At 31.2% G+C, this 27,934-nt stretch overlaps 1 protein-coding gene and 2 long non-coding RNA genes across 15 annotated transcripts in view; 1 reads left to right on the top strand and 2 right to left on the bottom strand.

Moving 5' to 3' along the window:
• Positions 1 to 27,934, top strand: part of LOC128385504 (LIM/homeobox protein Lhx1-like) — a 52,253-nt gene that overhangs the window by 7,909 nt on the left and 16,410 nt on the right. The window lies entirely within an intron of this gene.
• LOC128385510 (uncharacterized) lies at positions 8,796 to 13,110 on the bottom strand. Of its 4 annotated transcripts, none has more exons than XR_008324783.1 (5): positions 12,847 to 13,109; positions 12,379 to 12,631; positions 11,960 to 12,116; positions 11,066 to 11,294; positions 8,796 to 10,341 (listed from the first exon to the last, which is right to left on the bottom strand). It is a non-coding gene; the product is annotated as an uncharacterized LOC128385510 (long non-coding RNA). The 4 variants fall into 4 exon arrangements; XR_008324784.1 differs by having other exon boundaries at positions 11,960 to 12,113; XR_008324782.1 differs by having other exon boundaries at positions 8,796 to 9,845; positions 10,017 to 10,341; positions 11,960 to 12,631; positions 12,847 to 13,108.
• Positions 13,614 to 19,331, bottom strand: LOC128385509 (uncharacterized). Of its 10 annotated transcripts, none has more exons than XR_008324774.1 (8): positions 18,002 to 19,331; positions 16,869 to 17,857; positions 16,135 to 16,729; positions 15,805 to 15,949; positions 15,580 to 15,719; positions 14,668 to 15,486; positions 14,031 to 14,459; positions 13,614 to 13,819 (listed from the first exon to the last, which is right to left on the bottom strand). It is a non-coding gene; the product is annotated as an uncharacterized LOC128385509 (long non-coding RNA). The 10 variants fall into 10 exon arrangements; XR_008324776.1 differs by having other exon boundaries at positions 15,580 to 15,949; positions 16,135 to 16,235; positions 16,333 to 16,729; XR_008324772.1 differs by having other exon boundaries at positions 15,580 to 15,949; positions 17,941 to 19,331.

Below are 27,934 nucleotides of genomic sequence, written 5' to 3'. Positions count from 1 at the left end.
GATGATTAAGAAAAAAAGATGATCACCTTTTTTTTGCTTCTTCTTCTTTCAAAGTTTTTCGTTTTTTACTATTTTCCATCTTCTTCGTTTCGGTTCAACGAAAGTTCCGTTTGGTTCTGATGATGATGATGATGATGATGAGAATTTCATCTTCTTCAATTCCAAAAGAAAATTTTTCTTCATCTTCAGCTAATCATGTTGAAAGGTAATGACACGAAACGAGAATACATCATCATCAGAACCAAAAATATTGGAAAGAAGATTAAAAATAAAAACAGCTAATAAAACTAAAAGATGAAGATAAAAGTTAGATAAAGATGATGATGAGGATAGAAACCAAGTATCCACCATTGTTTAGGTCAGTTGATGAAATAAAGAAAAGGTCAAAAGTATTATATCAATAATATCATCATCGTCCAGCATCATCATCATCATAAAACTTTATCATTATTATTTTTACTCTCTCTCTCTCATCATATGTTTATATAGTGACTATTTTTGTGTTGTATGTTTAACTAACCACTGAAGGTATTACCTTTTAACATCAACCACCAATTATCATCATCAGCATCATCATCCTAATCATAGTAGCTTCCGTTACCACCGTCAGGCCAAAAAAAGTTGAAGCTCAGCCAAAACCCTTGCACAGACAATGGAGATGAAGATGATGATGGTGATGATGATGGTGTTATTATTACAAGGTATGAGTAGTAAAAGAAGCTAAAAATGATGATGATGATGATGATGATAAGAAGCTAAAAATGACCTCTCAAGACCTAACATTATATTCAACCATATCTATCATTAAATATAACCTGAACCTGGTCATTACCTCCTTCCTCATCTTCCTCCTCCCAAGAGTTTCTCTTCATCTTTTATTCACACTTACCTTTCCTCCTTGATCATCATCATCACCACCATATCAAAGCTTAAGCTTTGATAATAGTCATATCATCATTATCATTATCATCTTCATGTATGATTGTTATTATCAGTTTTATATGTGTGTTTGTATCAATCAACATGAAGGAAAAAAAAGTTTCATATTCAAAAGGTAAACAAAAGGCTTTTTCTTTGAGATGGAAAATGTTGTTTTTTTTCACACCGCAAACTTGAATCTCTCCCACTCCCACCTTCCTCTCACTCTGTCATCATCATCATCTCTCTCTCTCTCACTTTAACTACCATTTTTACCACTGACCCTTTAATTATCTTGGTCTTTTTAACAACAATAACAACTTCGAATCGCAGACCCACCCTGAACTTCCCATTATATTTGATTCCATAAAACTCTGAGTTTGGAAAATCGTTTTTTTCCTTTCTCACTTCATAACTTTATCTTCATCTTTATCCTGCATCATCATCATCATCATCATCTCTCTCTCTCTCATGTTATGCATTTGCAACTTTCTTTTCATTATAATGCAATTTCCAATCTCTTTATATACAATTTGACGGAGAAAAAAAAATCTTACCTGTTGTGTATTAAGGTAACACTTTTTTTTCATTCTCACTCGAAATGTTTACTCATGATGATGATAATGATCATGTAAACTCATTTTGTGGTCACTTTATAACAACATGAAGATATATAATGATGATAGTTGTGGTTACTCGCCTGCATCATCATAATCTTTATGCAATATTGCAGAAACGATAAAATTATCACCATTAATTTATCTTAAACTTTTTTTCCTCCATCAAAATTTATCTCATAACATTTTACTTTGTGTGTATATTTTTACTTGTGGTCAATTGTAGATATGATTTTATGCTTAACTGGTCATTATTATCATCATTATCATGAAACATTATCTCAAATATCATGATGATGATGTAGAAACCTAGATGATGATGATGATTAGTTTTCACGCTGTGACGAAACGTTGTAACGTTTCAATGAGAATACGAGAAAATAACACCAAATGAAATGAATATGAAACTTTGAGCACAAAAGTAAAAACTAATTGATTTTCATTGGAACAGTAAAGTGAGAGAAATAACAATTTCTTTATCTTTTCATCTTCATCCATTAGGATTCTATTAGATGATAACGGTTATGATGATTATTGCGATTCTGCAGAAAATGCAAAATACTATTGCAATTATATGATTTTCTAATTTCAATGAACAATTTGCAAACTTGAGTTGATGTATATTAATAATGAATTTGCATCAGTATAGCTCAATATTAATCTTGCTTATCATCATTTTGTTTCTCTCTCTCTCTCTCTCTCAATGATACTTTCAGTCAGTTGTTCATCATCACGAAATGAATTACGTTTGGATTTCATTTCATGATGAAGATAAGACCTAAAGATGAGCAATATTTTATAAGATTTTGTTTCTTCATCTTTTTTTTCACCACCCAATTCATTATTAATATTATTGCTAATAGATTTTGTAAAGATGATGATAACTTGGATTCTGAAACTGAACATGATGATATCTTTTCTGTCTTTGAAGTGTCATGAAAATTTGCTGGAAAATCTCTCTCTCTCTCTCTCTCTCTCTCTCTGATGATGAATGCTGGGTTCAAATGATGATAAAGATGAAGATGATAAGACTAAAGCTTCTTTCCTTTGACTTAATCTGTAAGGAAATTGTCTATTGATGATAATGATGATGATGATGAAAAGGATGAAGATATAGAGTATTTTTTTTAAGCTCAGCATTCTGCTTGGATAAAAATTCTGAAAACTCTTTTTTTTCTCGTCTTCCTCTAGGATTTATCTTTCCTAATACACTTCCTCATCCACCTCCACCCACCCACTCACTCACACACACATACCCCTCATCCTGTAAGGTATTATTGTGCTTGATTGATCTTCCATTTTATCATCCTAACCATTCACATACACTCACTCTCACTCTCAACTTCATCTCAGATTATGAAGAAGAAGAAAAAAAAATTTCTCTCTCCCTTTAAATATTAGTAACTTTCATTCATAGATATGAAACAATTTGAATCAACTCACTGGTTTAGATTAACAATCAACTAATAATATTAACAAATGATAATGACGAAACAATCAGAGCATTTTGACTTATTATTCAAATTAACTTGTAAACAATTTAATCTTTACTAATCAATTGGTCTGATGATAATTGGTCAACTTAATTGTTTCATTCATCGTTTTATCATCTTGGGTTAACCATTATACCAACTGAATCAGATTGTAAACAATTAACCTGGTAAATAGTTATTATTATAAACAATCAAAGAGAGAGAGAGAGACAGCTAAATGATTATGATGATAATGATGATGATGATCAGTTAATTTTGAAAATCATGTTGATATCAAGGATCAGGTTAAGGCCTCAGATATAAAGTATTTGAATTGACAGAGTTAATAAAAAAAACTTCATTCAAAGTTGATGATTTTACCTGTCACCGAATTAACTAAATGAATAGAAATAACCTTGACACTGATCATTATCATCCTCATCATCATCACCATCATCATCATGTACTTCATACTGTTTCCACTGTTGATCGATAGTCAATGAGCGTGAGGTAATCATCTTCATCTTCATCACCATCAACAAGTAACCTACCTAAAGAAATGATAGAGAAACAAAAAATATATTATCATCATGAGATTATCATGATGAATGGATGAAGAGGAAAAGTTATCAAGGATCAACATGATGATAAAAGTGCCAATAAGATTTAAGATAATGTACTTGCAACCTAAGAAGAAGGTGAAGAAAAAACTTCTCACTCTATCATCATCATCATCATCATCAAACTGATATTCAAATGATTTGGTCAACAAATATGATAACAATTAAGGTTAAGAAAAATTAACAATCAAAGATGAAGAAGGAAAAAAAAAGTAATGATAATTTGATATAAGTGTTGAAAGTGAGAGAAAACAAAACATTTTGATTACTTTACGATTGGTTAACAAGTTAATTGTTGATGGTAATTAATGATTATCATTAATTTACAATAATAAATATGATGATTAATTATGATTACAATCAGGGTATATAATTTAAAGTTAATTGTCCAAAGCTTGAAACAATTTGTATTAAATGAGAGACTTTGATTTTCACTCGAAACTTTGAGTTGGTAAAAAAAAACTTTTCTACTCGATTATTGTTCGTATACAATATTTAAGAGGACGGAGGTTGATTTCCCATTACACAGTCACTTACAGATAATTCATTTCACTTCCTTTTCCTCTCTCCCTGACATCCTCCCACCTTCAACTCACCCACCCTGAAGCTTATTATCATGATCAAGTTACTTACATCCTATTAATAAATATCACCATTGTTATTACATTATAATATCATCTGATTGACTGCACGCGCTCACTGTTGTTTCATAATCAATGGCAGGGTAACCCACCCTGTTCCAGACATTTAACACGTGCCAATCATCATCATCATCATCATCATGCAATGATTGCTTAGGGTGTGGTGGACAATCATGAAATAGTAAATATTATATATAAGATTCAGTTGAGTTCAGTGAAAGAAAATAAAAGTTTCAATTGTTTGTCAATGAAATTTCATCTCATTCAAATTGTATTAATAATTCAAGTTTTAATTGTTGTTCAACTATTGATTTGCTTTGTCATATTGAAAAAAAAAATTAGCTAATCAAATTTGATTCTTAACAATCAATAATTTTTATATGTATGATTTTTATATTAAATTGTTGAACAACAACAATCAACTTATTGTCATATTGATTCAGGTTGACTTATTATTATTAGTTTTCCTACCTTGATAATGATAAACTTTGTGTTGATTAAATTTTGTTTTTTTTTGATTATTGTTGATCACAATTAAATCAACAAACTTGTTTATTATTAATATTTGTTATCATTATTATCCTATTGATATTATCAGCTGTATGTTAATATTATAAATATACAACATCAACCTTGGATTAACCTTTCTGTTGATTGATATAAAATTTTAATCAGTGACAATCAGTTAATTGTTACAATGATAATTGTATGTAAATGAATATGTTACAAAATGAATGATTAATATATAAATTTAAAAGTAGATGAATAACAAAAAATGGTAACGTTGACCAGCACTTGATGTCCAGTGGGTGGTAAACATTTACAATTGAAATTGTGAAGATGAAAAAGAGACAAGATGACAAGATAATGATGATGATGTAATGAAGAAGAGGAAGAAAAAAGAATTTTGAATAAATTATTCGAAAAAGAAAAAAAAATTCTATTTTTTTTTCTTCATGACAGGAACTCGAAACAAGGAACCTCAAGTTTTACCTTCTTGTTTTTACCACCTCCCTTTTCATCCTCCACCCTCTTCGTCTTCATTGTCATCATCATCATCATCATCATCTTAATATTGATTTTACTTATTCTATTCTCTCTCAATTTTATTCATTCTCTCTCTATCCATCTATTCATCAGAGAAACAATCGATTTCCATGATCCAAACTTTTTTCACCTTCTTTTTCATTCTGATCTGAATAATATATTATCATTATGAGTGAAATGAATGAAAAGTTTTCCCTGTTCACCTTTACACCAAAAACTTTTTTTCATGTGATAGTTTTTCTTGTTGTTGGTGGATTTTGCCTCTATTGTTGTCCCATGAATATTCATTGAATACTCATGAACATATATATATGTATGGATACATGAGAGTATTCATTTGGAGCATTGAAAGATTCATCTAAATTCATATATATTATGAACAATGAAACATGAATGATGATGAAAGAGAGAGAGAGAGAAAGTGAAAATTGAAGATTTTTTCTTCTCTTTGTTTTCTTTCTCTCTTTTGTTATTATAGTTAAATATACTATCATGATAATCGTCACCATCATCATGATAATAATAAGAATCCAGGGTAACATCAGATTAAAGTCACACGGAAGTTGAATCAATGGTTTTTACATGTTAACCAGAATCTTTTGGATTCCATTGATTTTATTTTCTCTTCATTTTTCCTCTCACCTTTTCCATTTTCTCAGGTAAATTGGTGATGAAGATAAAGATGATGACGATGATGGAGATGGAGATAAAATTTCAGAAATGTGAACCTTCAGGGTAAAACTATTGATGTTTTAAGTGTTTCTTTTTTCATGGAAAACAGTTTTTTTTGCTTGAGCCTCCACTAAGACTTCACCGAGCTCATATTCATCTCACCTCATGCTGATTCTGTATTCACCTGAAGATGATGATGATGTTTGAGATAAGAGATGAGGATACACCCAGCAAAACTTTCGCCTCACCTTATCATCATCATCACTCTTCATCTGCTTCTGTTATTTGGGTTTCTATTCAATTGAGAAAAAACTTTCAGGTTATTTTGAGAGTTTTTTTTTCTTGCAAAGATTTTTTTTCTTCTCATCTCTCCCTCTCTCTCCCTTCAACTTTGTCTTTGCAAACAATTAGAATCAGGATGATGATAGTTGATGATGAAGTTTCCAATTGATTATTGAATAGATGTTGAAATTTTCTCCAATAATCATCTTCTCTAAATTCTCATCTAACTTATCAGGTCTTTCCACAAACATTGTATCTTTCCTTGTTTCTCTTTTCACTCTATCATTTTTTCTGATCCTCATTCTCATCATCATCATCATCATCATCTCGTCTTCTTTTACCTTTAATCCGATTCCGTTTTCTTCCCTTTTAATCGGATTTAATTTTCGACTTAAAGCGAACTAGGATTAACCGATTCTCATCTTGCATCGTTTTTAAGCTTCACTGATCTAAACTTTCTCCCTCTTTCTCCCTCTTTCTCCTTCTCTCTCTCTCTCATCTCCAAATAAACTTATATCATCTTTCATGATGATCACCATCATCATTGACATTTCATCAACTTCCGTTACATTTTTATCAACTCAAACCCTTTCACTACAAAACGCTTAATCTCAATTCGTGAATTTTTTTCCTCTCTTAATCCTGTATTCCAATAACTGGATCACCTCCAGATAAACACCATAAACTCAGAGTTTCCAACAACCTGAAGCTTAATTCATCTCTCTCTCTCTCTCTCTCCTTTACATTATCCTCCAGGGTTTCAAATTGTCGTTGTTATTGTAAGATGAGAAATAGAACTAAAAAAAAGAGAAACAAAGAGAAGAGAAAAAAATTATTCCAATGATGAGAAATCATCTTTGGACTAAGAAAACTATTTCCATGTTTACTTAATCTTCCTCATCTTCCTCATCCCTATCAGAATACACACCTTTATGAAAATAGTGCTCACTTTCCCCTAAGGTTTATACTCTTCTCCTTTTCCACCCCCAACTCTTGAAATCTTCTTCCTCTTCCTTTTTCCTCTTCATCTTCTCTCATCATGGAATAAACTTTTCATGATGAAATAATTTTCTCCCTTTTCCTCAATTTTACTATTGAGAAAATGAAGAAAAACATAAGAAGATAAGGATGAAGATAAGGATGAATTCTCACAAAAACCTATAACCTTTAATAATCTATATCATCATCATGATTATCATCATGTTCATGTAACAGTTTTTTACCCAATCGTCATTGTTTCAGTTCAATTGATACTCCAAAAGCAATAATCAAATTCAAACGAGTTGATCAACATAAAAGGTGAAACAATTGAAACTTCAATGAATCGTATCAATATAAATTCTGATAATATTCATTCATGGGAAGTGAAAAAAAATTTCACAATTTGATTGAAAATTTGATGATCGTAATTAATTACAAATTGAACAAATTATTCATTGAAAATCAATTCAACATTAGGAACTTTTTTTCACAAATATTATCAAAAAGATTGATTGAAAATCTCTTGACAATATTATGATAAATTCATGATGAAAATCAGATATTCTGACCCACAAATCTTAATGACTTTATCAAAAATGTATTTATATGAATGTGTTTGTAGTAATCAAAGTTACTGGTGATGAAGATGAAGATGAAGATGAAGATAAGGATGATGCCAATAAACTGAACTCTGGTCTGTTCATATGTTGGTTGCATGGTTGGTCTTCAAGATGAAATATCTGAAAACCTTACTACTGTTCACAGTTCATTGATTGGATGAAAGTTTCTTGGAGCATGACGATGAAGAAAAGAGAGAAAAGAAAGAGAAGAAGAAGAAAAAAATGAGATGAAGATGATGAACCGAAGATGTTGATCCACATGGAATACTCTGTAAACCATTTTCAGAGTAAGAAAAGAAAAAGAGAGAAAAAAAATTCGAAACAAAAATGAAAAACCAAGACTTCTCATCCAAATACATATATTATACAGTATTACATAGATATTATATCATCATCATCATCATCATCATCATCATGATAATATAGAGTCTCCATTCCAAGTTTATCATGCTCATCATCAGAATTACAGTTATCACTTGTGAATTTTTTTTTCCTTTTTTCTAATTCAAATGTTACCTGGATGTCGATTTGAAATTCATATTCTCTCTCTCTCTCTCTCTAACATTTTGTGGCCTTGCCAAAGGTCATTTCCTGGTGATTTACCACCCACTTTATCTTCATCCTCTTTCTCCCTTTTGTTTGTTATCATCGATTTTCACTTTATCTTCCTTTGCATTGATTTTCTAAATTCATTCATCTTGAGCTTTTCAATACATTCCTTTTTTGATAGATAATAATACTTTCTGTATGTTGGCACAATGGTTACTTTGGGTTCCACCACCACCACCACCAATTCCACCCTCTTCCACCCATCATTCTTTCCCTTTTCATCTCTTGTGGCCCATTTCTATTCTTCTTCCTATTTTACCTTATCTTCCCTCATCATCTTGAGTCATCATCATCATCAATTGACTGAGTTTCTTGGATATAAAAGAGACTCTTGGGTGAACTTTTTCCTTCCATTGAAACATAACTTTTTTTACCAAAGGTTAAAATGACTTCGCCTTAAGATATAATGATGAAAAAAATGTTACTTTAACAATAACCTTCACCCACCCTACTCACTCACTCACTCACTCTCTCTCTCTCCCCTGTCAAATGATGAAGGTGGACATGGAAGTGTCAATGGAAACTTATCCAATTTCAATGAAACTATTTTTCACTTTTTCATGAGTAAAATTTTCAATTCAATTGACTAAACATAAATATCCAACTTGAACCATGTAAACAGTTATATTCAAGGCTAATAAATTATTAACATTGATAATAATTTATTGCACCAAGTGGATAATTGTTTATTAATATCACTCACGTAATAATAATAACAAGAAGTTGTTAAAGGTTTTAGTGTGATTAGGATTAAGGTGGAAAAGGAGGAGGAAGAGGATTAGTGACAAAGTGTTGTTGTGACAAGATTAAGTTTAGTAAATAAAATATAACAGTAAAAGAAGATAAAAGAAAGAAGATCAAGATGATGATGATCATCATCATCAACAAATGATAATGAATCAAAAGGGAGGAGTGGGAAGAGGGTTAACCGGCGGGAGGAAAAAGCAATTGTGGTTTAATACAATTGCAATTATTGAATTGCAAATATTAGATTGTTGTTTTTACTCTTGTTGTGTGTTCATGTTTTTACCAGAGATTAAAAGTTGAAGGTTTATGAAAGGAAAAAAAACTAAATTTACTAATCTCATGCTAATCCGAATGCTTGAGTTTCACAATTGGATTAACGGGACGATTAGGATTTATGATAACTCTCTTCATCTCTTTCTCTCTCGTTTGTGGTTCAAGATGATCGGCAATATGCTTCTCACTCCCACTTAATTTGGTGTCATCTCTTCAGCTCCTTCTCTGTCCTCCATCATCATTGTCACGGTTGATATTTGTCGTTATCTCTTTGATTTTGATGATGCCAAAAATAATTAGATTTAGGAATTAATAAGATTTGATTGTAAACAATCAGTAGATTTTCCTGTTGGAATCAAATGGAAAAGTAAACAGATTGGGAAAAGATTATATTATCGTAGTTAATTTCAATATATTTTTCAATTTCGAGTTGAATTTAATTCAAATTTCATGTTGATTGTTGAATCATCATCATCATAAACATGATAAGATAAGTAAACAATCAAGAAATTGTTACATTGTAAAGTTGAGATGAAGATGATGATGGAAAACTTTTCTTTCATTGTTCTTCTTCCAAGAAGATGATCAAGAAAAGAAAAGATTTTTTTTCTCTTCTTAGATCAAAAGATTTCAATCTAATTCACTAGAATCCAAAGTTCGTTGGTGTTGAAATATATTCGCTTCATGAAAAATAAGGATCAAGATAAAAACTCATGGAAACGGATACAGTGCAAGTGACATTTTCCATCGCCTCCTTCCTCATCCTTGCTCCTTTTCTCCTCTTCCAACTTCCCACTCTCTCTTTCCTCCAAAGTCTCTCCAAGCCCGTCATTCATTTACCTCTTCCCATGAAGAATATTTGAGAGACAGAAAAAAAAAGAGTTAGACAGAGAAAAAGAAAGATAAAGATGAGAGGATAAGAAGAGATGATGATGATGATGGGAAGATGAAAAGGTGGAAAAAAGAAAAGAAAAAAAAAGATAACCATTGAAATGATGATGATGAGAAGATGAAGATGAAGATGATGAATAGAAAAGAAAAAGAGGTAAAATTCTCTTCCGCCCCCTTACCTACAACTTCTTCTTCTTCTTTTCATATTTATCTTCCTCTTTCTGTTTCCTCTTTCATTCAATATCTTCAGTCTTCTTCCTCATCTTATCTTACTTACAATCTCTCTCATCATCATCATCTTTGATTTCAAACCTATATAAATGTCTTCAAGAAGCCTGACATGAACATGATAGGGAGTTGATCTTTGTGATTTCTTCTTCATCATCTTCATCTTTATCTTCATCTTTATCATCTTTCCCACCGCCTTCTTCGTTGCTCTCAAATGCCATTGAAAATAATAAGACAAGCATCTTGATCATCATCATCATCATCAACATTTTCATCTTGAATTTCAGTTTCCAAAGACTTATAGGAAAATGCAAAAGGCATGACGATGATGCTGATGAAGTTGATGATAATGATAATGATGATGAAATGAAAGCTGAAGAAAACAGAACAACATTAAAATGTTGATGATGAAAAAGTTATTTTCATTTGAATGTAATTTTTTCTCACCCCATATCATTTGACTCCCTTCATTCTCTCTCATTACACTAGTTAATGTTGATTGAAAAGTTCGTGATCTCACTTGATGAGAAGAGGGAAAGAGACTGATGATGATCATTTTCATTCTCATCATTGAAAAAAACATTTAAACAGCTACTGTTTCTGTAGATGATGATGATGATGATGATGATTAACTGAATTCTCATTTTACTCCTTGGAAAACAAATCAAAGCGATTCCTGTAAATTTTAAAGTAGAAAAAGAAAGAAAAAATGATAAACATTAGCAAGAGAAGATAAATTCAACTCCCTGTAACTTTTTTCTTCCATCATCTTCATCATTTTACTTCTGATAAAAGGAAATGGAAGAAGAAGATCGAAGAAAGAGAGAAAAAAGAAGATGAAAATGATGGAAAGAAAGAGATTGAATTTATAGATATGTCATCTCATGTCATGTCTCTTTGAGAAGTAGAAGATGCTGATGATGAAAAGAAGAAGATGAGATGAAGATGAAATAACTAACTCCCAGTGAGAATGATGAGAATGAAGAAGATAAAAGGAAGAAGGTTTCTCGCTGTGATAACAAAAACTTAAGCTTCAAGTGTACATGAAGAGTGACACATATAAAACATGCACACACACATTCAAGATATAAATTCACATTCACATTGGCAACACCGTTGTGAATGTGTCACATACATTCATAGACCCACAGTCAACCCAGTCATTCATTGAGAGTGTGTATGAGTGTCTATTGGTAATGATAATACAATAAGAAACTTTATCTTCATTTTTAACCATGAAAATGAAAACGTCAAGAGGAAATCGATATCGATTTGACTTGAAAAGTGTATCAATTTGATCATCAACGGCATCTCCTTTTGTTGCTGTTGTTGTTTTCTTACATGTAAATCCATCACAATAGAAACTGCAAGTCAAATGATGAGCGAGATACAAACAAACGATAAGGTAATGCAAACATATTATATTCAAAGTGTATATTCAGTCATTATCAGCATCGGAAAAGGCCACACGTTCCCCGTCATTGTGTATGTTAATCTGCTGCGAATTGGGGAGATACAAATCGATAAGAAAAAAAGTCCAAATAATATATTACATTTTCATAGTATTTTGATGACTCGTAAAACTTTTCTGAAAGGCGAGAGGCCAAAAAAAAGTTTCGAAGCAAAAAAAAAATCAAAACAACAACATCAATTTATAATCTTGTCGATATACTTGAAGTTTGCTGAATGAAAAAAAAGCAAACTTTTTTTTTGCAATCACTTTTTTAAGAATCACCAAGAAAATGAGTAAAAAGGATAACTTTTTTGTTCCGAGACAAAAACAACTCTCTCAATGTTTATCATCATCATCATCAGCTGTAATCAGGCATCAGGCTTTCATCATTAGGCTGATCATCATGAAAGATTATCATCGTTTTCATCATCCCTCGTGTTTTTGTCATAGTAAATGTAAGACACACTTCGTCAATGTTGTAAATTGTTGTAATGTTTATCTTTTGACGCACTGATTGCAAGTGATATTTTAACAGGGGTGTAAAGTTTATGCAAGTTAATCTGATGGTAGAAACGCAAAGAAGAAAAAAAGAAACAACAAAAAGTCAAAGTGATGAAGATGAAGAAGAAGATTGCAGCAAAAAAAGAAGAAGAAAAGAGGAGAGAGAGAGAGAGAGAGAGAGAGAGAGAGAGGAAAAAGATGATGAAGAAAAGAATTGATGAGGTAAAAAGATAAGAGAGAGAGAAAGTAAAATGAGATTTAAGTTTTTACTCACAGTATTTTATCATGTCCATCTAAAGCATCATCATTAAGGCAACAAGCATCAACATGATGGAGAAGCAAAAAAAAAGACTTCAAGTCAACCCTCAGCATCCGGCATTACAAGAAAAGGATTGATTCTTATCTTGACAGGTATCATTATTGCTATTTTTTGTCTCTCCATCCTCATCCCTCCATGTGAATAACGACACAAGAAGCAGATAAAAAGAGCTGACTTCCATTGAAGAATCATCATCATCAGGGATAATGTTGCCTCTTCAACACCTTCAAACCCATAGTGTTATAACCTTTAAATGAGCTTCATGTTGATGTTGTTGGATGTTGATCATTAATCGCCTTGGCTTTGATTCACTTGCTCCTTCCACTGCCTCCTTCTTCCTTCCTGATTTCGCCTACACCATAACCACCTTCGTCTTTTTCCTGTGAAATAATAGATTGAATAGTATTCAGAACATGATGATAATGATGATCATCAAATTCTTCCAACTTCCTGTCTTTTTTTTCTTTCACCTTCTTCTTCTTGAATCTCTTTCTTCATGTCAACACAACAACAACAACAACATCGACAACAATTGTTGATGTGTTGACATTTCAATAGTTACTAAGCAAGAATAGGAAATTTACATCGACAGTTGACATGAAGGATATTTGTGTCTTTCTATTAGATGTAATTATATCAACAACAGAATCTAAATAATCATCATTATCATCATCGTTATTCTGATCACTTTTTGTTGTTTACTTGGATTCTTTATCATCATCATCATCAGCTGTAATCAGGCATCAGGCTTTCATCATTAGGCTGATCATCATGAAAGATTATCATCGTTTTCATCATCCCTCGTGTTTTTGTCATAGTAAATGTAAGACACACTTCGTCAATGTTGTAAATTGTTGTAATGTTTATCTTTTGACGCACTGATTGCAAGTGATATTTTAACAGGGGTGTAAAGTTTATGCAAGTTAATCTGATGGTAGAAACGCAAAGAAGAAAAAAAGAAACAACAAAAAGTCAAAGTGATGAAGATGAAGATGAAGAAGAAGATTGCAGCAAAAAAAAGAAGAAGAAAAGAGGAGGAGAGAGAGAGAGAGAGGAAAAAGATGATGAAGAAAAGAATTGATGAGGTAAAAAGATAAGAGAGAGAGAGAAAGTAAAATGAGATTTAAGTTTTTACTCACAGTATTTTATCATGTCCATCTAAAGCATCATCATTAAGGCAACAAGCATCAACATGATGGAGAAGCAAAAAAAAAGACTTCAAGTCAACCCTCAGCATCCGGCATTACAAGAAAAGGATTGATTCTTATCTTGACAGGTATCATTATTGCTATTTTTTGTCTCTCCATCCTCATCCCTCCATGTGAATAACGACACAAGAAGCAGATAAAAAGAGCTGACTTCCATTGAAGAATCATCATCATCATCAGGGATAATGTTGCCTCTTCAACACCTTCAAACCCATAGTGTTATAACCTTTAAATGAGCTTCATGTTGATGTTGTTGGATGTTGATCATTAATCGCCTTGGCTTTGATTCACTTGCTCCTTCCACTGCCTCCTTCTTCCTTCCCGATTTCGCCTACACCATAACCACCCTTCGTCTTTTTCCTGTGAAATAATAGATTGAATAGTATTCAGAACATGATGATAATGATGATCATCAAATTCTTCCAACTTCCTGTCTCTTTTTTTTTTCTTTCACCTTCTTCTTCTTGAATCTCTTTCTTCATGTCAACACAACAACAACAACAACATCGACAACAATTGTTGATGTGTTGACATTTCAATAGTTACTAAGCAAGAATAGGAAATTTACATCGACAGTTGACATGAAGGATATTTGTGTCTTTCTATTAGATGTAATTATATCAACAACAGAATCTAAATAATCATCATTATCATCATCGTTATTCTGATCACTTTTTTGTTGTTTACTTGGATTCTTTATCATCATCATCATCATCATTACCATTATCATCATCTTATTTAGATCAGGTAGGTTAATAACAATTGAATTAAATTGATCTAATAACAAACCTAAACCAAAACTATCGGATAAACTTAACAATCATTTTTGATTACTTTCAAAGATAAAGTAATCATCTTAATCACTTTTCTGTTTAACCGTTTTAACAACAAGATATTGTCTCTTGTTAAGGTAACAATTAAATAACTGTAAAATTGGACATGATGATTATCTTATTGTCTTTTTTTGCTTGTTATTTATATATCATAACAAAAGACAATAGGAAGTCAAAGTTATCCGTTAACAATAATATATAATAAGATATGATTGTTGAAATATTATTTATCTTCCAGTCTAAATAAAGTAGCATCATTAATCAAGTAAACGGAAGGGAAGACGATTACGATGATGATGATGATGATGATGATTCCATGATGATGACTTTTTAAGAATCATTTTGATATAATATCTTCTTTATCCATCGGTTCTCATATTCGTATGTAATGTTTGTTACCAAGCGATTTAGTCTCTTTGCCATAGATATTACATATCAACACAGAACAAAAAAAAATATAGTAACAAAATGTCTTGTTGAATGTTCATTTCCTTGAATTTATGACTTGATACTTTGCTTTTCCTCCTTTGCCATTGAATCCTCCTGATAGGAATCTATATATTTATATGATATAAAATATCATGAAGGAAAAAAAAATCAAATAAAATAATAGCAATTTACATCAACTCTCACTCTCAGCTACTTACAGTTAGTATTTTTCTTTCCCTATTGATCATCATGATGATTATATGATTATGATGATCAATTTGCTGTGACAATTTAACCATTATCATCATAAGACAAAACAAACTTTTTTCTTTCTCAATGTCTTTGCGTTTGATTGTAACTGGAAGGAGTCAAGTATAATTAATGATATCCAATTGATTATTATGATGAAATATTCTTGGTCATCAATGTATTTAACTCGTTACCCTGACAATTAACTTTTTTGTTTATCCTCCTACGATGATGATGATGATGAGATGACCATGTTGATTATCCAATATGAATATTGTCAAAATTAGCTTGAGCATTTATCATCATCCTCTTTCTTAATCATCATTAACAGTCATGAACCTGAGAAAATAATAAAATAAAAAAGAGAAAAATTCAGTCAATGAATAAGATAATAAGTTGATTCATGAAGGAGAAAAAAAAGTTCATTAAAACGATGATGATGATTACAAGTTAGTTAATTAATGTAAGAGTGAGTGAGAGAGAGAGAGAGAGAGAGAGAGAGAGACTGATCCATAAAAACAAACCTTAACCTTTGATTGTATTATTACAACTGATATCATGTTGTTGGTACATGATGAAAATTATATAATATCAACACTAATCGTGATAGGAAAAAAAACCATCACTATTGTGGGTTGATTGTTGATTGTTAAAGATGTGAATCAGTTAATTTTAAATGAAAATGAGAAAATGTAACTTGTAATAAAGGTACAGATTCTTACACATTTTCTGATCTGCCTACAGGGTTTTTTTTTCATGTTCTTGTTGGTGTTGTAATAACAATATTCAACATGAGCAGCATCTGAACATGAAGAAAAATAAAATCGTTGATGATGATGAGGATAAGGTGGATGAAGATGATCATCAGTAGCACTGGTCAAGGTGATTGTTTGCAACCCTGCTATGTTTTAAATGGAATGTTGTTCTTCCTTTTGGTTGCTTCTTTATCTTTTTCTCCTTCTTTTCTGCTTTTGACATTCAACATCATCACTGGAAAAAAGAGCGAGAGAGAGAGAGCAAGAGAGAGATACTCAATGGAGGTAGGAGTGATTCTCAAAAATGAATGAGATGAAGAGAGGGAAAACTCAAGCCCTCAAGATATTGTCCTATAAAATGATCCTAAAAGAAAAGAGAGAAAAAGAAAAAAAGAATGAGAATGAGAATGAGAATGAAAATGATGATGATGATGATGGCGAAAAGATGAGGATGAAAATCTGGAAAAGGTTTGGTTTTAACCTTTTCTCAGTCGGTTTCTCACCTCAATCGGGGAGGAAAAGAAGTTGATAAAAAAGATGATGATGAGAAGAAGATGAGACGATGGAGGACGATGTATGAAGAAGATATAAAAAAAGATGACGATAAAAGATGAAGATGAAGATGATGATGTTAGATGATAAAGATAGTGAGGCAATCCCAAATCATCATCTTCTTGTTTCCTTGGTTATATATTTGATAGTTGAAGTTGCAGTATAGTTAAACCATGGATCTGAATCTCAGTTCAACTTGGCTCACATCAAACATGATTAATCATCAATCTCAATGAAACCGCAAAATTGTAAATTCATTCCCGAGGGTATGCGTGCCCAAACGATGTACCCTCAATGTTTTTATCATCATCTTTGGTATCTTCTTCTCTCTCTCTCAATCTATCCTCATCTTCTGTGTCATGTATACAAAATGGTTCATCATCATCATCATTTTTATCTTCTACCTCTTTTGCTATTTCTCTCTCTCTCTCTCTCTCTCTCTCTCTCTCTTTGATAATCTCTATCAAGCTTTACTCTTCTGACTTCCGAAAAGTGTGTTTGTAATTCATGAAGATCAAGTTGATGATGTTAATGATGATGATGAGATCAAGATGATGAAGAGGGAGAGAGAAGCAAAATTTTGTTACGCTTCATCGTATTAATTCACCATTTTCTCGCGATTTTTCATCTCCCTTGGCCATTTCACACCCTTTTATCCAGTTTGCTAGTTTCTGCTTAATATGTATTATATATAAAGCAATTTATGTTTATAGTTGGTTGATTGTTGCTTGTTGCTTACTCGTTTTGACTATTGTGTGTGTATGTTGTTCCATCAACCATCAATAACATTTCTCAAGCCCTTAACCTTAAAGCAATTTGCTTAAACTTTCATCTGATTCAAGAAAAAAGTATCATATTCAATATCGAAACTTATTTATAAATGAACAGCACAGTTTTAGTATTCAGATTATTTTCCAATCTCCCTTGACATGTAAGTTTCCTGGAAAAAGAGAAGAGAAAAGGAAAGAAAAGAAAAAAAAACGAAATTAGAACAATATTATATATGTAAATTGTTACAATTACTTAGGAATTAATTGCAGAAATTCATCTGAAGGTGAAAATAATAAATCAAATGACAATTTACATTTTACACTCTTGGTATGTGGAGAAATGTTTCAAGGGAGAATAGAATTGTTATCATATTCTCTCCCTCAGTCTTCCACTTTAAATTGTTCTACATGATTGTTATGTAATAATTTTCTCTGTAAAATCATCACTTTGACCATCATCTTATCATCTAAACCAATGATGGACACAGAAAGAAAGCAATACCAATTCAAGTGATCAAGTGATGATCAACATTTTGAAAAGGTTTATAAGCTGTTATTGTTTAGTGGTAAAGGAGAAAAGCAAAAGGAGAGAGAGAGAGAGAAATGATATTGATGATGATGAAGAAGAGACAATTGAGTTGATGAGTATACAAAAGGAATAGAGTAGAGATGTTTCCATGTGAGAGAGAGAGAGAGAGATATAGTGAAGAAGGGAAAATAAATGATAGTGATGAAGAAAAAGTAAGAGAAATGAAGATGATAAAGATGAGAATGGGATGAAATAAACTGACCAATTCACTGAAGGTGACTATCATTGGATTTGAGAGGATAAAACTATGGTCATCCTCTTTTATTACCAATGGTCTATTTCATTTCATCTCTCAACAACAATAACGGTAATACTACTACACACATATAATAGAAAGAGAAAAAAGGGAAAGGAGAAAAAAGAGCAATACAGCAAAAAGAAAGAAAAGAAAGAGAAGAAAAAAAATAACAGTAACAATAAAAATCCACCTTAATGAATCTCTTATGTTTGTTATCAATGTTTTTCTCTCAAAACTTATTCCTCTTTACGAATGGAAATGATGAACATCATTCACAGAACCACCAAATAGAAGGAAAGAAGAACATGAACATTCTCATGAAGATGAAAACAGATGCAAAGGATAAAAGAAAAACAATTGAACAAAAATGAAAAAGAATAAAAAAATTGTAAAAACAAAAGAGAAAAGAATTTTTTTTCTATCGATATTTAGGATCCGATAGATTATCTGATCTTCTTTAAGGATACTAGAGATGAGAATTTGAGTTGTCATGTTTATCGAAATTAATTACAATCAAACAATTAGAATTGTCACAAATTGGAGTAATTTATTTTCTCTACCATCGAATTAATCATAATCTTTTCACGTTCCTTGTCATCACAATATGAATATTCATTGAAGAATATTGATCTTTCATTGTGTTTATTTCTCTCTATCATTTTTGATATTCTCTTTTATTTTTTTCTCTTTTATTTTTTTTTTCTCTCTCTTCTATCTCCTTGTGTGTGTGTTCATCTTGTTGACCAAACAATTGATGGATAATTTTGTGTGTTACACTTTGTATAAAGTGTTGTCAACTCTATCCCAATGGACATCAACAATCAACTACAATAGGAAATTATGGTTTATTATTTGTGCTATTATACTGGATAAACATATTCACAATTGTGTTTTTCTCTCTCTGTTTCTTTCACTCTCTCAGTGTGTTGATATTGGTCAACATGCTTCAACGATCGGATGATTGTTTGCTGTTGAAGAGAGAAGAAAAAAAATTCAGCCAAAAAGAGGTTTTTTTTCATCCTCTATTATATGTGTATTATAATATATATCAAGTTAAGTGTGTAAATTTTGGGCAAATTGTTGTTGATTCTCTGTGTGTGTTTGTGTATATGTTTAGAGTATAAAGAATTTTTGATTTTGAGTGTCTATGTGAATAAAACAGACACACACAAGGTAGTCTATTGAACCATAGACATAGAACTGATATTATTACATGTTTACATGGAATTGACTTGATGTAATGACTCTAATATTACGTTATTCTCTCCATCATCATCAATTTTCCATCTCTCATCTTTTTGCTGTGTTTTTTTGCTTCTTCTTCTTCTTCTTCTGTTCCTTGTTCTCAATCACCAAGAAGAAGAAGAAAAATCCGTAAAAATATTATTTGCATCTTCTCATCATCAAATTTTCTTCATGTTTACAAATATTTACTCAACCTTGTTCTTCATCTTTATATATCATCTTCCATCCAATTGCAATGTAAATTTGCGTAACATTTGCACGCGTGGAAATATTTTCGACTTGTTAAGTGAGAGAGGAACAAGATCAAAGTTGATGATGTAAAATTTGATGATGATGGAAACAAATTCACATTGATAGTTGAAGAAGAGAGAAAAAAAAAATTATGATATGTAAACAATTGCATGTTTGCTGGAGAAAAATGTAAACTTAAAGACAAAATGAAGAATATTTTTTCTTTTTGAGTGAGAGAGATAATTTTTCTCTCCCTCTTGGTGATGACAGAACAAAAAGAAAGAGAAGATGAAGAGTGAGAGAGAGTGTTTCAAATTCCTAGGATGTAATTTACCGATTACAAGCCCAAATGGTTATTCACTTTTCAATGGGAGATCCAGAAAAAGGAAAAGGAAAAGGAATCGAAAAAGGAAAAAGCCAAGGAAAAAGAAGCTCTTCCCCCCCCCAAAGGAAGATGATGATGATTATTATGAGGAAAAGACGAAGATGAAAAATCCATTGGTGATGATGATGAATTTTTTTAAACCAAATTCCAAATTCTACAAAAAGAAAAAGAGAAAAACAAACAACTCACATTCCATGGACTTTTTAACAGTTTCAACCGATTCTCATCTAAGCGTAGAAAACCTTGTTAACTGTTAGCTTATCCGACGACTTTAGCGGTTTAACTGTAAGTAGTCGTAAGTGTGTGTTTATAATGATGAAATAACTCATCATCATCTTCATCTTCTTCTTCATCCACATCATCATTTTCTGCTTTTATTTTCCTTCATTTTTCCTGAGAAATGTTTCCCTTCCTTTCCAATGGTCAATATTGTGATTCTCCTGTTACTCTGCCATCAATTTACTTCCAATGATCCGTGAAAACTTTTACTTCTCATCATCTTCATCCTTATATATTTTTCACTTTCACCATCATCATCATCATCATCATCATCATCATAATCAACTCCAAGGATATTTAAAATAACCATCAACATTATATCATAAGTGTTTTGACTGACAGATTAGATATTGTGCTTTTTTTTGCTGCTTCTTGTCCCTCGTTTTGTTGTTGTTGTTTATCAACCCAGTTAATTGTTGTTAGTTAACTAATAGACTTTACTACATCTCTCTAACAATTTATATTATAAAGTGTAAATTGAGAAAAAAAAAGTAACCAATCAACACTTAAATTTGAAGATATTTCATTTACTGGTCATTATGATGATGATGATGAACAATTTAACTACTTCAAGCTGTTGATTTTTAAAATTACTGTTGATTAGATAATCAATTAGTAATGGATCCTGTAAATTGTGACACTTATTAGTTACATTTTACAAGAAAATCATATTTCATAATGATGTTGATGTGTAATTGATTGCAAATGAATTAACGTTAATTAACTAACCCGAAAAACAGTTATCATATATGTACATGATGATGTTTATTTCATCATGATCACCATCGTAGTAATTACAAAGATCAGAATCAAAGTGAACAAAAAAATCAAAAAATTAACTAAAGGTTAATCATCAACAACTAATCATTACAACAATTTACAACAACAACAACAACGATAAACAATCAACTAACTGAAATTTAAAACTTTTGATTGAAGAAATCACCTGATTCTTGGGTGGTCATCTTCAAAATGACCATCAATACAACAATATTAGCTTTAGTGTATTAACCTTATTACAACAATTACTTTGATTTTTTTCCTCTTTCTACAACAATCAAAATAATTACAATTATATATCAACATCATCGCCGTAATAATAACAAGCTGAACAGCAAAAGGTAAACGCGTTCATCAAACAACAAGTCACAATTTTTGATTTTCTTATTTATTACCTATTGATGGCGATGATGAAATTAAAGATGAAGATGAAGATGAAGATGAAAATGATGATCAAAAGCGTGTTAGTCTTTTCATCCAACACACACAACAGAAGCTAAACTAGTAAACTCATTTTCATCAATTCTCAACTTGAGTGGTAATCAAGCAAAACAACCGGAACATAAATAACGTTGCTCATTTTCAACCATCAATTTATTTATCTTACACCATCATCCCTCCCTCTCCACCTCCTCCATCATCCATTTACTATCCGCTGACCACTGACCGCTCACCATTCAACCAATTCTTATATATTCCAAGCCCAACACAATCATCATCATCCGTCAACTTGCAGTTGCTTAACAATCAACATTAGATAATAGATATTATATATTTAATATCTAATAGTTTTCTTTTACCTTTCCTCATCTCGATGATGATGATGATGATGAGAATGGATGATAACCTTGTCTTTCGAATGTGTTTACACCTTTGACCTCCTCCCCCATTCATGAAGAAATTCTTTTTCTCAAATTCTTTTCTCTCTTTTTTTTCTAACCTAATTTTCCTTCATCAAAGTCTTGATTTAATTCATTCGATTGTATTTTTTTTCTACCATTTTCTAAAGTACCGTTAGGTTGATGTAATAAGTGTGTGTCCTTGTTGTTGTTGTTTATTTGATTTTCATTGAATTGAATTTGTTTCTGTTTTGTTTTTGTACAACAACAAAAAAAAGGTGAAAAAGAGGAAAAACTTTACCTGATAATGATGTAATCTTTTTGTTGACTCTTGCTGTTTGAATGTGTTGATGATGATGATAATATAATATATTTGTTATATGATACATGGAGATACCAATTATCATTTATTACTAGTAACATGTAATAATAACTGTGAGGGGTTGGGATAAGGAGGTAAGAGGGAGGAGGGAGAGTGCTAAAGGTCCTCTGTTGTTGTTGTTGTTGATCTCTTGTTAAAAGATTAGTAAAGTTTATCATCTTTATCTTCATCTTGATGATGACAACAAAAGAGAAATCGTTGGATATAAATATAATATCTCATTTCCGTGTTGACAGACTCACTAACCAAAGATATTGCATAATAATTGCCAACAGAGCGTTACCTTTACATAATAAAAGTAAAAAGAGGAGGCCATGGGGTGGTAAAGGGAGAGACATGAGGTTATACCACTACCACCACCTTAAGCAACAGTTTACTCAGCGGAAAACCTTGCATCCCACCTACCGACCTCCTCTCTCTCTCTCTCTCTTGCTCTCCATCTCTCTCAATAGCAAGAAAAACAAGAAGTAGGAGGCGGAGGCGGAAACCATCAGGAGGAGATCAAATTTTTTTTCATATTCTAAATATGTATATCATTATCTATACATAAACATTCAACATCCATCAAAAAAATGGGAAAAGATGAGAGAGAGAGAGAGAGAGAGAGATGAAATAATCTACAAATTATGCTGACATGAGAAGGGGAGTTGATGATCAGAATGATGAACAAGACATCAGAAAATGATAAAGTAAATAAGGGTTAGAATTTATTCTGCATGATATGAGAGAGAGAGAGAGAGAGAATCCGCCAAGAACAGAAAGAGAAAATGAAAGAAAGCATATATTTATCATCTTCTCATCATATGTAAACATTTCTCTCGTCATGATGTAATCAAAACCATCGGAAAATATCAGAAAGCAATAGAGATGATAAGAACCACCAGCAAAAAAGCAACAACATCAACCAACATCTCCATGGTCTTCTTATATTTTTTTCATCATCATCATCATCTAACATCACCCTTGGTTACTTAGGAAAACCCGTATCAAAACTATTGGAGTGAAAACGAAGAGGATCAAATGTGACTTTCGGAGGTTTTTGCATCGGGTTTCCTGGTTGATCAGTAGACCTGGAACATCAGAAGAAGGGAAAACATCATCATAGATGATGATGAAAAAAGAGAGGAAGAAGATGAAGAAATGATGCCGTTGATGTTGATGGTGATGATGATGATTGAGAATGAGATTTCAGTGTTTCTTGCTTCCCTATGGTTCCTACAAGATGCTATTTGATTGATGGTTAGAGTCAGAGGAAAAAGATTCAAGCTAAACAAAAATGAGAAAAAAATCTATGTGACTATTGAAGCTTCATCATCATCATCATCATCATCATCATCATCTTATATTGAACCTTAAGGTAAAACCTAAGAGATGATGATGATCATGTTATCCTCACATTTGGGTGTCTCTCTCATGATCATCCTGAAACCTGAGGATTGTTTTGTGAACAGATGAAGATATTGTCCAAATTGTTATGAATCCATGTTCGTGTTTACATGTTTGTTATATGTCATGAAGATGAAACCGATTGGTGTAATATTGTGAACGAGGTCATGATGATAATGATGGTATTATCCTGAATAAGAACCATGAGATCAAAAGCAGGAATGAACTTAGAATAGTAAAAAAAATAAGAGATAAATGCTGAGAATCATTATCATCATTTACTGAACTTTTGGATGAAAATTTTTCCTCTCACTTGATTTATGAAAAGGAATCTACTGAGAATGTTTTTTAAATTTTCTTCATTCTTTTTCTTCATCATTTAACCAATCATTTGTTCAAATCTCATCTTCTTTCATCATCATCATCATCAAATCATCTGTGTATTTGTTTACTGTTTACTCTCCCTTTTGTTGATGTTTGTTTGTTTGTCTATTTCATCATCATCATCATCATCATCTTTATATTTGCGTGATAATATTTCAATGTTGTTTTCATGGGCTTGGAATACAAATCTTTCAATTGAAAGTATATTTTAAAACAAACAAACAAAAAGTAAACAGATGATGATGAAGATACTGAATAGCCTGAAGATGATGATGAAACAGAATCATCATCATGTTATCAATCATTATCCTGAAAGGAAAAAAATTGTTACTGTTACTTGTTGGTATCAATTTGATTCTTACAAAAGATGATGTTATAACGATGTTGATGATGATGATGATAATCAATGTTTACATAAACATTTTTGTTGTTATATAAATAGACTTACACCTTTACACTAAATGCTTTTGTTATTGAGAATAGGAAATTTACATGAGAAGGAAAAAAAAAAGTTCTGATAACAATGAATTCGAAACCACAACAAAAAATGGAATCATTTTTTTCCTTCTCATATTGTTTTCTATCAAAATTTTATTACCTTTTTTTTCATTGTATTTCTCCTCTTTAATTGTGTTGATTGTCCTGATAATTTACTGATTTTCATACATGTGAATATCATGGTAATCAAATCGTATCAATATTTACCTTGGAGTTACTATTGTGTCAATGGTCAGACTTTTACTCCAATGTCTGTTGTTGTTGTTGTTGTTTAGTTAATTGTTGTTGTCAATTGATTGTGATAGATGATACAATAGATTAAGATTAACCTTTAGGCTAAATCGTAATCATTTTTCTGTTAATCTTTTTTCCTTCAACATGATTAGTAAGATAAATTGTTATTAGAACAGAAAAAAACAACTAAAACTTTTTACCTTTTCGAAGGTAAATTTTTTCATCTATGGTTTTACCTTTTCTTTTTTTGATTAGTACAATCTTTTAATTGTCTGTCTATTTTTCTTTACCTTATAATTATATGATGATGATGATGATAATGATGATTAGTCCAACAATTTAATCATTTAACCTTGACTTGGACTGATGATCATTAATAATAATTGTTAATTGTTGGTTAACCTTAAACTTTCACCTTTTCAAAAAGTTTTTCCTTTGTTTTTTGTATCATCAATAAATGAACAATTTTAGGTTGGACTTTAATTGTTAACCATTTGAGAAACCACAGAATTGATTAACTGCTGTGGTTTAGATTATAATTAATTCTGATTACTTGATTTTACATCATTATCATCATCATGAATTGAACTGAATTGAGGGAGGGTGAAGAAAAAAAGTTCTAAGTTCATTTTTTGCTCGAGGTGGAAAAAAAAGTTTCTTTTTTTGAAAATTTTTTCTCTCATTTTTTTTCTCATTTCTGTTCAGATGAAGTGAAAAAATTGGAACCACAAAAGTGTAATTAGTCAATGCAAATTAGTTGATGATGATGGAGATGATGGAGATGATGATGATGATGATGATCCTCTCACTCTTCTTGAACCACCTTACAACTTGTTACTCTTGTAGTAACTGATTCATTCATTATATAATTCAGATTAATTGAAAACAAATTAAGAAAAAAAAGTTTTTTTTCTACTTTGTACAACAACACTGATAATTAGTTAATTGTCCACTCGAGTCAATCACCTCTATCACAATTTACTATTGAAAAATCAAATCGAATGTTACAAATTTCTGTTGATTACCTTAGTGAACTGACCAATTTGACCAATAAGTTTGATTGTTGTTTCCTATTTGATTGTAAACATATTTACATCATTTTGATTGGTAATTCAAGTTGAAAACAATCAACTGATCAAGAAACAAAAATGAAAGTGCATTTTTTTTTACAATTAGTTTTAACTACAATTGTTACAATTTAAATTATCTTCTGATTACCTGAGTCTTTTACATTCCCTATTGATTAATTTCTAAATCAAAGCGGAAATTCATGTTGAGAAAATCATGTTAGAAGAAGGAAAAAAAACTCAGAAATAAGATGAAGATGATGAGAGGGAGAGAGAGAGAGAGAGAGATGTAAAAAAGAGGCTCCTGCAGTGCGTGATCATCTCATCATCCTGATGATGATCATCATCATCTTCAATATGATAACCACAGATTCTCACTGAGTTTGCTTATATTACAACAACATATCAACATCAACAAACGTTTAAAGATGAAGATGATGAACGAAAAGCTCATTATGTACCCTTTTCTCCTGTTTGCTCCCTCACCTTTATCATCCTCATCATCCTCATCTGCATCTTTCCAGCATCATCATCATCAACTTGACGGGATACCTGAACGTTAGCACGGAGTAAAAGCATAAACCAAAACTCTGTCAATTAACTTTTGCTTATTTTTAAATTGTTACCACAAAAAAAACGCAACAATTTTTGCAGAAAAAAAGTTTTCCTTTTTTTTAACATCATTTTGAGGGTTTTTTATCATCATCATCATCATCATCTCTCACATTTCGTCAACTTAAGATGATGAGACTTTGATACGCATCACCTTTTATCTTCATTTCTCAATTTTTTTTACCGTTGCAACTTTTTTTTTCTTACATCATCATCTTAATTTTCATCCTCATCTTTTTTACTTTGCAATATGTTGTTCTAATGTGTATCTATTTATTTATATACCTTGATGATAATGATGATCCTTGATGATATCTTGTTCATCCTCTAGCTCTTCATCATCATCATCATCATTTTTCATCTTACCCTCTGCCAGGAATGATGATAAAGATTCCCTGGGTTATCATGAAAACAAAATACATTACCTTAATTTACATATTCAGCTCGTTGGCACTCAGTTAGCTCAGTGGGTCTACTAAATGTTTTGTAGCCTCTTCCATGAATTGATGATGATTATGATGATATGTAAGATGAAGATGAAGATGATGAAAATGATCACTGACAAGGAAACACACGTCGAGTTGATGATTGAAGGTAAGAAAAAAAAATATTACATGAAATTGATGGCAGATATTACAAAGTAATAGTAGATTTGAAAAATTTTTTCAATATGATGGAGATGAAGATGAAGATGAAGATGATAATGATTGAGGTGAGTGGGTGAGTATTGGTGAGAGTGGGAAGTTTGGACTTAAATTTTGTTCTGATTGACAAATGAATCGGGTAAATATAAATAACTTGACTATCAAATTTCTTGAATTTCTCAAGTTTTTATTTCTTATATTTATCATGATTTCATTTGATTTCATTACATATTTCCAATGTCAAGATCACCTGGAAATATATAAACATATATTTCCGGTCAATTAAGTGACCACTCAATTGGTAAACATGAAATTTTATCATCAAATTTGAATGAATAAACTGAAACTCATGTTAATCATTATGAGAGCGAAAAAAATAATTTTCAAAATTACCTTTAATTGAGTCATTATTTCAAATGTTATTCTTGATTCAATTGATAACAATTGCTATCTA

Source organism: Panonychus citri, unplaced genomic scaffold (assembly GCF_014898815.1).
Source record: "Panonychus citri isolate SS breed McGregor unplaced genomic scaffold, ASM1489881v1 Contig00049, whole genome shotgun sequence".
NCBI classification, from domain to species: domain Eukaryota; kingdom Metazoa; phylum Arthropoda; class Arachnida; order Trombidiformes; family Tetranychidae; genus Panonychus; species Panonychus citri.
Note: the sequence above shows the minus strand (reverse complement) of the source record. Positions and strands in the feature narration are given on the sequence as shown.